At 45.9% G+C, this 12,466-nt stretch overlaps 1 protein-coding gene, 1 long non-coding RNA gene and 1 pseudogene across 2 annotated transcripts in view; 2 read left to right on the top strand and 1 right to left on the bottom strand.

The window, feature by feature from the left end:
- The window catches only part of Tex2 (testis expressed 2), an 84,801-nt gene that overhangs the window by 66,378 nt on the left and 5,957 nt on the right, over positions 1–12,466 (bottom strand). The gene's annotated exons all lie outside the window — the stretch shown is intronic.
- Positions 1–12,466, top strand: part of LOC111816500 — a 61,720-nt gene that overhangs the window by 758 nt on the left and 48,496 nt on the right. Inside the window, exon 2 of the long non-coding RNA XR_002820880.1 lies at positions 3,856–3,861. This is a non-coding gene — a long non-coding RNA (uncharacterized LOC111816500). The remainder of the gene's footprint in view (positions 1–3,855; positions 3,862–12,466) is intronic.
- LOC111816513 lies at positions 7,195–7,295 on the top strand (annotated as a pseudogene).

Raw genomic sequence — 12,466 nt, forward strand, 5'->3', positions numbered from 1 at the left:
AAAAATGAAATTTAAAAATGCAGCATCCTGGTGACTTTAAGAATCTTGGAACACAAATCTCAGCAGGGGCCCTCTAGCTCTAGAAAGCTAACCCAGGAGGGACACCGCTGCCACTGATTTTTCAGTAATTCTAGCAACGTGGTTTGCTTTTCCCACCAGTACTCATGCCATCTGCGAGCAAGTGACAAAGTATCCAGGTACGGAAGTTCGTGCACTGCCATAACCTGCTGGCTCATTCTCCACCTGATAACTACCATAAGGTCTGGGTATTTAGGAGGCCATGAAAATACAGCCCTGCTCTCTTTGCTTGCTTGTTTTCATTCTTTAGAGACAGGCTCTCCCTATATAGTGCAGGCCTTGAACTTGCCTACCTACCACAGGCTGGCCTCAAACTCGTGGGGATCCTTCTGCCTCAGGCTCCCCAGTGCTGGGACTGCAGGCAGGCACTGCCACACCCTGCTTTTCTTTCTTTTTTTCTTCTTTTTTGGTGGCACTAGGGATTGAACTCAGGGCCTTCACACAAAACTTTTTATTTTTTACTTTGAGATAGGGTCTCCCCAACTCATGCAGACTCAGCTGAAAGTTGAGTTCCTTCTGTATCAGCCTCCCTGAGCGCTAGAACAGGCACGCACCACAACACCTGTTGTGTTCTAAGGCTTTAGGATAAAGCAGACCTGTATTTTACACTGACTCTTATTATTTTAAGGGCAAGAAAATGAACTACCAATGCTGTAGTCTACCATCAGTCAAACTCTACAGCATGCTCTAACTCTTCAAAGGCACGAGAGACATGCAATCCATGCTGTCTGCTCTTCCAGAGCTCAGCAGCTAACTGGAGAGAAGACACCGGACCACAAGCAGCAAAACAGAAGTCATCATGCCCACCTTGGGACACCAGTACATGACACCGCTCCTATGCATGTACAGCACACTCCCTGGGTGCTGGGCATCATACTAGGTCCCTCACAAGACAGGACTTAACACTACAGTCCAGACACAGACCTATCAAAAGAATTAAGCAGGGGCTGGTGAGATGGCTCAGTGGTCTAAAGCACCTACTTAGAACAAGCTTAGCAAAGCACAAAAGCACAGGGACTGCAGTTCAATCCCCCAGCACCACATGCCAGCCAGCCCCGCCCCCTGGTGGGCTGAGCTGGCCACACACACACACACACACACACACACACACACAAATAAATATTAAAAAAAAAAAAAGAATTAAGCAACTGGGTGAACCTTAGGGGTTCCAAGGACCATTGTGAAAGGTGACACACTTGGGCCATCTTCTAAATGATGGCTAGGTGATACAAGAATGGGCATGACTAGAGAAAGGCAGGGATAGAGCACGAAGATGAGCATGGGCATGGGCATGGTGTGGGCGGGCACCGCAATCTACATCTAGGACAGAGGGTGGCTCTCACAGTGCACAGCGAGACCGTGGGCAGGTGGAGAGAGGACCTGCAGGGCGCAGCCAGGAGGGCTTCTGCTCTTTGCTCCTTTCCAGCTGACTCCAGGAGCTGGAGCAGGTCATGGTATCTCCGGGCCTCAGCACCTTCAAGAGGGAAATGAGATGCAGGAGTGTTTCCAGATCGAAAGCCCTACGTGTGTATGCTTACAGGTGGCTGCACAGACGCCAGCCCCATGCACTGACAAGTAACCCCCACAGAGCATCAACACTGTACTGCCTGCCTACTCCCTGAAGCTGAAGGGCCTCCGTGAGTAGTGCTTCTGGCCAACATTCCTGTTCAAAGTTCTGGCAATGATACCTCCACCAAGAGCAAACACAAAACCGGTTGTGGAAGGGGTGGGAAACTGTGAGTCCAAGTCATCAGAAGGAGGACATTCTCCATGTAGTGGGTAGGTAGGTGGCCTGGGAATCAAGGGAAAAGTCAGGCCCAGCTTAGGGCCTCCATGTGAAAACAGCCACCAGGCCAGGCACTAAAAAGGCTGGCACCTGCTCAGGAGGCTGAGTTATTTCTGGGCAGGGGCTACCAGTGGCCTCTTTGCCCAATCCTACTCCACACAAGATAGTTAGAGGCGTCTGCTGCTCTCTGCTAATCTGTCTCAGGGTCTTCATTAGCCAACAGGGCCCAAGTTGAGACCCAAGTGGCTACATGGGACAGGTAGCCTGGCTCGCTGTGCTGCCCTTCTTCCTCAGCCTCAAGCAGCAGCTTCAGAATTAATTCTAAACTTCCCTGGTGGCACCACAACAGTGACCAAAGTGTGGCTCTACTTCCTAGGTTTTTATTAAAATAAGTGACATGAGGCTAGAACATCACCACTATTCTTTAAATGCAAGAAAATCTCCGGGCTTATGTTTGCTCACCTGCAAAACCAGGGGACCTGAGTAGACGAGTCGAAGGCTGCTTCCAGGACCAAAATCATTAAGTCACTTAGTGTAACGGAGCTAGAGTCCATGCCTTGAGTTCCAGGAAACCCGTCAACTGGTCTCCTCTTAGGAACAACTCAAAGCCCTTCTCTACCTTTCCAAGAGCTGGCTGAGCCTCCCCACATTCACATCTTTTCAGGACATCAAGGCCAACAGGAGAGCCCTGAAAGACACCTCAGACGACAAGACAGTCTGACCTAGGGCACAGCCCTGACCAACTGTGGAAGAGGTTAGATGTGGGCTTCCTGATGCTGAGGTCCAGGAGCCCCCCACGGCAGCCAGCGGCCTCCCAGGCCTGCTTCGCCCTGGCTGCAGCACTGCCCTCCTTGCTCAGCCAAGGCTGGTTCCCTGAGCCATGACCTCGGCTCTCAGCCACGTGAGGGCACTAAGCCCTGGAAGGGGTCCCTATCCACCTGAAAGCCTAGCACCATGAAAAATGAGGGCCTTTTTGCCCTTGACTACCAAGCTCAACTATGTGCAGGATTAAAAGAAAAGACAATGTTTTGCGGACCTCAGGACCTGCAATGCCAGTGGAGGAAATTTCTGTCCTTCAGCTCTCCCACAGTTGCCAGCAGGACACAAGGTGGCAGAGCTCAACACTGACCTCCGTGTCTTGTGAGGAAGGGCCCAAGTCTCACACTGTCCTCATCGTCCCTTAGGGAAGATACCTGCTACATGTGTTCTTAAACACATGATCACAGTGCTGCTAAGGTCTGGGAGACACAGGGGTGGCGGGGGTACCAGGAGAAAACAGGCCCAGTGCCTGGGGTCTGGGAAGGCCGGCTCCATTGCCAGGGCCGCCACCCTGCTAAAACTGGCAATGCAAACAATATATATTTATATCCTCTGAAGTTTTGGCAACTAACAAGATGAAAACAGGCCAAAACTAAGTAAAATGGGAACCCAGAGAGATAAGCTCTTGCCCTTAAGTACAGGCCAGCTGATACCAGCAAAGTCGTACTTTTATTTTAATGGCCTCCAGGACAGACATTAAAGTGCAAGTGAGGCTGAATGAGCATGAACAGGTGCCTCTCCCACGAGGCAGGCTCCTCCAAGGCGGCACTCGTATCAGTGAGAGGGGAACCTGCCTTGCGCACACTGCAGGCCTGGCAGCCCCGGTGCTCTCAACCAGGAGCCCCCTCTAGGTGGCTCTGGACCACAAACAGCCCAGGGGCCCGCAGAAATAATGAAATGACACGTAAACTTCCCACCAACTTCCCACGGAGGCGTTACACCCACAAACACTCTCTCGACTATATGGAATGGAGCACAATCAAAAAGAGCCAAGCAGACAGGAAGAAGATAAGCAGCAGAAATAAACAGTGACAGAAAAACAGACCTCAGACATTTCAGGTAACAGAAATGTCAGGCACACACCAAAAAGACAAGTGTCTAAGATGAGCTTAAAATACCTGGAGGGACAATCACATGGGGAGGACCCCTCTGAAGGCATCCTGGCAGTCTAGGATAAGGTAAATGCCTGAACTAAAGGTTGGAAAGAAATAGACGGGAAGGAATAAGAAAAGAACAGAACATGGCCAGATGTAAGACTGGGAGAGGGCAACTGGGAGGAAGGGTTCCAACTGACTCGAGGTCCCAAGAGACAAGAGGCACAGCTTCTGTGAGACTGACCGGAGAGACAAGGGAGTGTAAAAGGTGTAAAAACACCCACCCCAGCTGTCTGTCTCGGTTACATTTCTTACTGCTGGGACAAAATACCCGATAGCCAGAATTAAGGAAGGAAAGGTTTATTTAGCTCAGTGTGTGGAGGTTTCAGTCCATAGGCTGGCTCCAAGGCACATGGTAGGAGGCACCAGTTCATGGCAGCGGATGACAGCAAAAGAGCAGGTACACGATGGGCAGGAGCAGAGAGGGCAAGTTCTCCCTGCCTCCCACCGAATCAGGCTGCCTGCCTCAGGGTGGGTGTCGCACACTCATAATCCCAGCCTTGGATCATTAATCAATCACCAACTAGAAGCCCACCCCATGACTTCATAAGGCTTTGGGGTGACACTAAGCACGAACCATCTGCCCCTGCCCCCCAAAGATTCACGCTCCCTTTATGAAAAAAGGCAGTTTAGTCCATCTCTAAGAGTTGCCCAAGTCCCAGCAGTTTCAGTATTGCTGAAAAGTTCAATTGTCCAGCCTCTTCCACAATCTAAGGCACTCAGCTGTGAGCACCTGTACAGATGAAAAGTTAAACACTGTTCAACATTCAATGGACAAGAAAAACATTACCACACCAAAAGGTACAACCCAAGGGGACACAAAGCACTGGGACCAAAGCAAGTCCAAAACCCAGCAGAGCAAACTTGAAGTCCTGTAGTTCCACGTGGACCATCCAAAGCGACCTGTGATAAATCCCGAGTGCCACAGGCCTCGCATGGCCACACCCCGACAGCACATCTGGGGGTTGCAGCTCCCGCCCCGCAGCGTCTCTCTTAGGGCTGCTTTGCTCCCTCCTTGCAGCTTTCCTCAGACAATCCACATTCCTGGATTCTCCAAACTTCTGGGGTCTCCACTGCTCCTCAGGCTTCCCACACACAGCTTCCACACTGCCGTGCCAGGGGCACACCGCCTGGCCTCGTGGGCCTGCGAAATCAAGGTGGAAGCCTTCATAACCTCAGAACTCTTGCATCCTGCATACCACACAGATGATGCCAATGTCTGCTGCCAGACAGAGCAGTAGCAAGGCTTTTTTCTGTCCCGGCTGTAGGGGTCAAGTGCCTAGATTGATGAACACCCTGAATCTGATTCTGATAACAAATTCTCTATAATGCCACCATTACGCAACCTTGTGTGGCCGCCAGTATTCTGGAACACGGTGCTCTGCAGTGTCTCCTCAAAGCAAAGGCTTGCATTTTTGCAGTTCTGAAGCTGCAAAGGTGGAGACTTGTTGCTTCTTGGGATGCCTCAGGCCATCTTCCCTAGTCTGCTGTTCCTTTCTTGGCCACAGAAATCTTCTCAGCTCTATCTGTGGTCCACCACTTTATCAGTTTCCTTTCTGGCCAAACTCACAAAATTTTAAATCACTCTGCTGGACTTTTTGCTCTTGATTCTCAACATAAACCTAAAACTCCCCAACAATAGCCTTACATTGCCTCTAAATTTGACTGCCCTTGAAATTTCTTTTGCCAGATTAATCACTTTAATCTGGCCACCATTAATCTCAGTCTCAGGCAAAGTCTCTGAACACAAGCACACATCATCTGGAGTCCAAAAGCCAATGCAGTCCTTCTTCCCAGAAGAAACCTCCCCAGCCTGGTCTTTACAGACAGAATTTCTAACAGCCTTCTGGTCTTTTGAGCTCTCACCAGAAGCTCACATACAGAGCCGCCAAAGGCGTTCCAGCTCTAGTCTTTCAGGGAACATCCCCGAGCCTTCCTATCTCTTCCTATAAGCCATTCCCAAAGGCCCTTGAGCCCCATGGTCAGGTATAGTCACAGCAATGGCCCCACTTCTCGGTAGCAAATTCTGCCTCGGTTACTTTTCTCTCATTGCTGGGACACCCAAACTAAAGAAAGAAAAGTATATTTAGCTCACAGTGTATAGAGGTTTCAGTACTCAGCTGGCTCCAAGGCAGAGTGGCCCGTGGCAGAGGGCAGCCATTCATGGCAGCAGAAGACAGCAAGACAGCAGGAGCAATAAGGCAGAAGCAGCAACAGAAAGCAGGCCCCTCTCCCTTCCTTACACTGCATGCAGGCTGCCTGCCCCAGGGCAGGGGGAGCACGGATACCCATAATCCCAGCAGCACTCTTCCCCTTGGCTGCGTGAGGCTTTGGGGGTCATCTAGACACTAGCCATAACACCAGCCTCAAAGACATCCTTGTCTTCATTCCCCACACCAGTGAGCATGTTTCCTCATATGACTAAGTATCTGGGGATTGGAAGAGTTCTACAGACTAACTGGGCAGATCCCAGGTGATCCAAGGGGCCTTAGAAGGGAAGAGGGAAAGGCAGAGCACTTAAGGAAGGGGTTAGAGTAATAAGGAGGGGCACTGACTAAGACCCACAGGCAGCCTCTAGAAGGTCACCTTCTGGTCACAGCCAGCAGGCAGATCCACCCCAAAAGCCTCTGGAATGGCTGCAGCCCTGCCAATACCCTAACCCTAGAATTTAACCACAGGATTATAAAACTATAGGTCAGCACTATTTTTAAGTCACTATACTTGTGGTAATGTGTTCCAGGAACAATAGGAAATGAACATGGGAGTGTGCAAGACAGTCTGAAAAATCTTTCTCTCTTGGGTAATCAGGACACAGTAAATAGGGAATTTAGTGTTGCTTTGCATTCTAACAACCACTGCCCAGATATTTGAAAATATCATTGGCTTTCGCCATTAATAAGTACCTCTAGGACTTGCTCCCTTTAAAATAGGAAGTAGAGGCTCGTATACTTGCTAAAGGGAAATCACAGGTTAAACAACTAGGTTCATAATAAAACAGAGAAAGAAAGGGTGAAGAAAATATCTAATTTATTTTTCCATGATCAAAAGCATAACCCTCAAACAAAAAAATAAAGTTAGACATAAAAAATTAACATTGTATAAAACAAAGATGTAGGGGGCGTGCCTCTTAGCTCAGTCCTTTAAGTGGCTGCTTCAACAAAGCAGTCAGGCTCAGGTTGCTGGGGTTCCACAACTCAAGTCAGCCAAACCTGCCCTGAAGGGGTTCAGAGCAAAAAAAAAACAAAAAAAAAAAAAACCAAACAAACAAACAAAGATGTAGCCAGGGATGTAGCTCAGTGGCTTAAGTGTCTGCCTGGCAAGCACAAGGTCCTGAGGTTGAGCCCTGTACCAAAAACAAAGCAGAGTGCTCGCATACTAAAATTGAAACGATACTGAGATAATTTGCATGGCCCCTGCACAAGGATGACACGCAAATTCGTGAAGCGTTCCATATTTTTCTATACATGCTGATACCTGTGAACCAAGCAACTGCACTGAAGATAGCAATGTGTAATAGCAGGGTCACGCTTGGAATGCCTGTCATTCTGGTCTTCTAAATGTGTACTTCTTGTCATGACATACCAATTAGTACCATAATGTCTCACAAGTTTGTTTTTTTTTTTAAATGGGTAATAAAGGAAAAAAGACACAAGAAAAAGAAAAAAAGATGTCACAGGACTGTCCTGCAACAATGCTGTATATGCTTAGATTTCTAAATTTGTGTAAAAATATGTAATTGTTTATTCATATTCTTTAAATATTTTTCATTTTTTAAATGTTTATCTCCATATTCTATAGGGACTTAATGTTTAATATATCAATACTTGATGGAAAATACTTGTTCCATGTTATGCCTAAGTTGTTTGATATTCAGACAGAGAGTGAAGTTAAACCTAACTGCATAAAATGTAGGGTAATAATAAGCTTCTCTTCTGGAGGATTAACAACTTAAGTTTGGAGACCAAAAATTAGAGAAATAGAAGGGCTGCAAGGACAGCCAACATTTTGGCCCCAGCCTTTCAAGGTCAGTGAAGACTCAGAACATAAGAGAACCTATACTGTAACATCATGTAACTCAGTTGTGTCCCAAATTTTCTGATTAAGGAGATTATGGGGCCAGAGAGCAATGCAATCGATGACATAGAGTATGCCTAAGGAGAGTCACCTGGAGAGAAAACATTCTCTCAGGCTTTCACAGAGAGCACATTGGTCAAACAATGGCCATGACTCATCCTCTTAGCTGACACTGACCAAGGATCTACAAAGTGCAGTACAGGGTTACAGGATAAATCCTAAGGGGACTTGACTGACCTTCTCAGATACAAAAGTTACATTTCTTGTTATACGGGTTTTGCTTATCTTGGTCTTAACCATCCAGCAGAAAAGTATAAAAACGAGGTATATAAAGTAAAGTCATATTAATATGCAGAGCTGTGAAAGGCTCAAGTCAACAACTTCTGTGGATAACCTATTACTTTTTTAAAAAAATTTTATTTATTTATTTATATTTTTGTGTATGTGTGGCCAGCTCAGCCCACCAGGGGGCGGGGCTGGCTGGCATGTGGTGCTGGTGGATTGAACTGCGGTCCCTGTGCTTTGCTTAGCTTAGCTTGTTCTAAGCAGGTGCTTTAGACCACTGAGCCATCTCACCAGCCCGGATAACGTATTACTATTGTGGACTGCTAAACTGTGTTGGATTGTTTTGCTCAATTCACACACATACAGTATTTAGATGCCAATGGAATACCCATTTCTGACAGGACTAAACAAAAAAAGGGATACAAAGGAAGGACCATTTTGTATTTGTATAAGCAGAATAGTTAGGATAATTTTTTTTTTTTTTTTTTGGCAGAACCGGGGATTGAACTCAGGCCCTTGCGCTTGCCAGGCAAGTGCTTATTCTACTGAGCCATCTCCCCGGCCCAATAGTTAGGATAGATATACAGCTACTTTCACTTAATTCAATGAGAAGAAAGATTTGTACTAATAGTGTTTGGACAGGATATTCTCTCTATATCATGTACTACAGATAACCACTAAGATGATAACAATGTACAATGTATTAATTATTATTATTATTATTATTATTATTGGTTTTTTAAAGACAGGGTCACTGTCTGTAGTTCAGGTTGATCTTTTTTTTAAATTATTTATTTATTTATTTATTTATGTATGTGTGTGGCCAACTCAGCCCACCAGGGGGCGGGGCTGGCTGGCATGTGGTGCTGGGGGATTGAACCATGGTCCCTGTGCTTTGCTAAGCTTGTTCTAAATAGGTGCTTTAGACCACTGAGCCATCTCACCAGCCCTTGTATTAATTATTGAAACTGTCCATTAATCAGTTTTGAAACTGTCTCATTGATATTCCAGAAAAATCAAATATGTAAAAACTTTAACCCTACGTGAGGTGCAGTGAGTGCTTGTAATCTGAGCACTCCGGAAGGCTGAGGCAGAGCTGCAAGGCTAAGCCCAGCCTAGACAATCCAGCAAGACCCTGTCTCAAGAGACAGAGACAGAGAGATGGAGACGAACGCCATACATACACTCACCTAAAATTGATCCAAGATGTGAAAATAAGACTATAAACTCTCAGAAGAAAAAAGAAAAAGTTTTGACATTGGATTTGGCAATTTTTTATTGGGGGGGGCATAACATCAAAAGCACAATCAACGAAAGTAAAAACAGATGAAATTAACTACATTAGAGACAGGGAGACGGCTCAGTGGAATAAACGCTTCCTTGGCAAGCGCAAGGGCCTCAGTTCAATCCCTGGTTCCAAAAAAAAAATTTTTTTTTTTAATTTCTGGGCATCAAGGAGCACACAGACTATGAAAAGACATGCTACGGAATGGAAACAATTTTTAAAGAAACATGTATCTGATGAAGAGTTAATAGCCAAAATATAGGAAGCATTCTTACAAGCCAAAACAACACAAGCACTCAGGAGGCTGAAACAGGAGGATCACAGTGCATTTGAGGCCAGCCTAGGCTACATAAGCCAAGTTCAAAGCCAGCCTGCACTATATAATGAGACCCTGTCTCAAACAACAACATAACCTCATTTGAAAAATGGGGGAAAGACTTGAACAGACTCTTTATTTATTTTTTTTAAGAAAGGTGGAAATTCTTTTTTTATTTTTTTAAGCAGAGCACAAATTAGAATTAAAACAGAAAAAATTACATGTCATACAGGTTTTCTTTTTATTTATTTATTTATTTTTTATTTTATTTTATTTTAGACTCTTTAAAGAAACTCAAATAGCTAACAATCACATGGGAAGATGCTCCATGTCAGTAATTACCAGGGAAATGCACATTAAAACCATAATGAGCTATCACATTTATTAAGATGGCTGTAATGTTACAAAGTATTGGCAAGGACACAGAGAAACTGGATCCCTTGTGCACTGTTGGTGAGACGGAAAATAGTACGGCTACTTGGGAAATTTAGTATGAGATTCCTCAAACAGTTGAAAACAGGAGACTCATGAACCTCAATCCCACTTCTGGGTATATGCTCAAAAGAAATGAAAACAGGGCATAAAGATATTTGTAATCCATGTCCATGTTAGCATTGAACACAGCCAAAGGCAGAAACCAAGCCAAGTGTCCATAGACCAGAAGAATGGACAAATAAAATGTCACACAATGTCACACACACACAGAGACAGAGAGACAGAGAGAGAGAGAGAGAGAGAGAGAGAGAGAGAACAGAAATGTTATCTAGTCTTAATAGGAAAATCCCATCTCATGAGTCTTGATCCAAAAAAAAAAAAAAAAAAGCACAACAACAACAAACTCTGCAATTCCATTCATGACACATCTGAAGTAGTCAAATTTGCAGACAGCAGCATGGCGGCTGTTACCAGGGCTTGGGGCAGAAGTACACAGGGAACTGTTATTCAATGGACGTGAGTTTCAGCTTTAGAAGATAAACAAGGCCCGGAGCCTGTTGCCCCACAGTGTGAACACACCTAACACTGAGCTGCGTGCACACTTGCGATGGCTGGGTTCACAAAACTTTATTATGCAAAGTTTCTGTAAGTATATAAATAAAAATAAACTTTTAACCTGGTGTGATAGTGCACACCTGTACTACTGAGAAGCCTGAGGCAGCAAGAGGGACGTCTGAAGGCAGCCTGGGCAATTTAGGGAGATCGTATCTCAGAATAAAAACCAGAAGGGCTGCACCTGGGGGTAGCTCTGTGGTCGAGTGATTATCTGCTAAGTGGGAGCCTGCAGAGTCAAAAACCTAAAAATAAAAAAACTATAAATTTTGCCCTTCAAAACTCTATAAATAATTCAGTACTTGGCACTGCTTATTGTGCCAACTTTGAAGTGATTCTGTTCAAAAGCCTCACACGGCTCTCTGTGTTTACACCTTGGCACGGCCAAGTCACAAGATGACAGAGGTAAATGTGCGCAAGTTCCCATGCTTTTCCGGGGACTAGACGCTCTGCAGCGTGGCCGCAGCCAGGCTGCTGCGCTTCTGGAAAGCGGTGCCTCCAACTGCTCTGCCCACGATCTACGTAAGGGCTTCACCAGACCTCTGGGAGGGCTCTACTCAGTCTACGATAAGAAACAAATCAATGGCCTCTACCTTACTAAAGAATACGTGACTTCGCGGCCAGGCGTGGTGGCACACACCTGGGATCCCAGCACCCGGGAGGCTGAGGCAGGAGGGTCATAGCAAGCCTGAGGCCAGCTGAACTACAGTGAGGCCAACACAATAAAGTAATAAATAAACAGAACATTTAACTTTACATCTAACTAAAATCAGGACAAAACCCCAAAGGACTCCATCAGGAGCCACTGTCCTCCCTCTCTCGAGCGCCATGGCCTCTGTCATCACCAGTGCCGTTAGAGAACACCAAAGTAGCAAGTAAATAAACACCACATTTATTTAATTTCTACCTATTGAAAAGACGCTACCACTATAAATTAAGCCATGAAAAAATACTCAATAATACGTCAAGCTATACAACGAAAAACAAAGAGTTTGTTGTTGCTGCTGCTATTTTGAGACAGTCTATGTATTTAAGTCTGGCCTTTAACTCAGAGTAGCCAGGCTGAATTCATGGTGCTCTTCCTGCCCCAGCCATTAGAGGAGCGCGCCCCAGTGCCCAGCTTGAAGAGCTCTTCCAAGACTTCAGCGATAATGACTCCTCTGGACCTGCTGCCTTTCTTTTTCTTTTTCTTTTTTTGTGTGTCATACATCCAGAGCCATAAAAGGAAGATAGCTCCTTCCCAGCCACTCTGTTACCATCAGCATGTCTGCCTGGCCCTCCGACACACAGCGGGAAAGAGCAGGGCGGCTACTGCAGCCAGTGCGCTCGTGAGATCTGCATGGCATACCCTGGGCAGGGCCGCAGGCGCAGGGATCCCGGAGGCAGGTGTCGCTCTGCAAGAGGCAACTGGGGGAGGGTATAGGTATATGTTACTGGCTTGGACGAGAACATGAATCTTGTATTAGCGGATGCAGAAGAAATGCTTCCTTTTTCTTTCTTTTTTCTTCTTTTTGAGACAGGATCTCACTATGCAATTCATGCAACTCTAGCCCAGGCTGGTCTTAAACTCACAAGGATCCTCCTACTGCAGCCTCCCAAGTGCCAGGATTAGAGGTGTGTAT

This window comes from Octodon degus, unplaced genomic scaffold, assembly GCF_000260255.1.
Source record: "Octodon degus isolate 3935 unplaced genomic scaffold, OctDeg1.0 scaffold00033, whole genome shotgun sequence".
NCBI lineage: Eukaryota > Metazoa > Chordata > Mammalia > Rodentia > Octodontidae > Octodon > Octodon degus.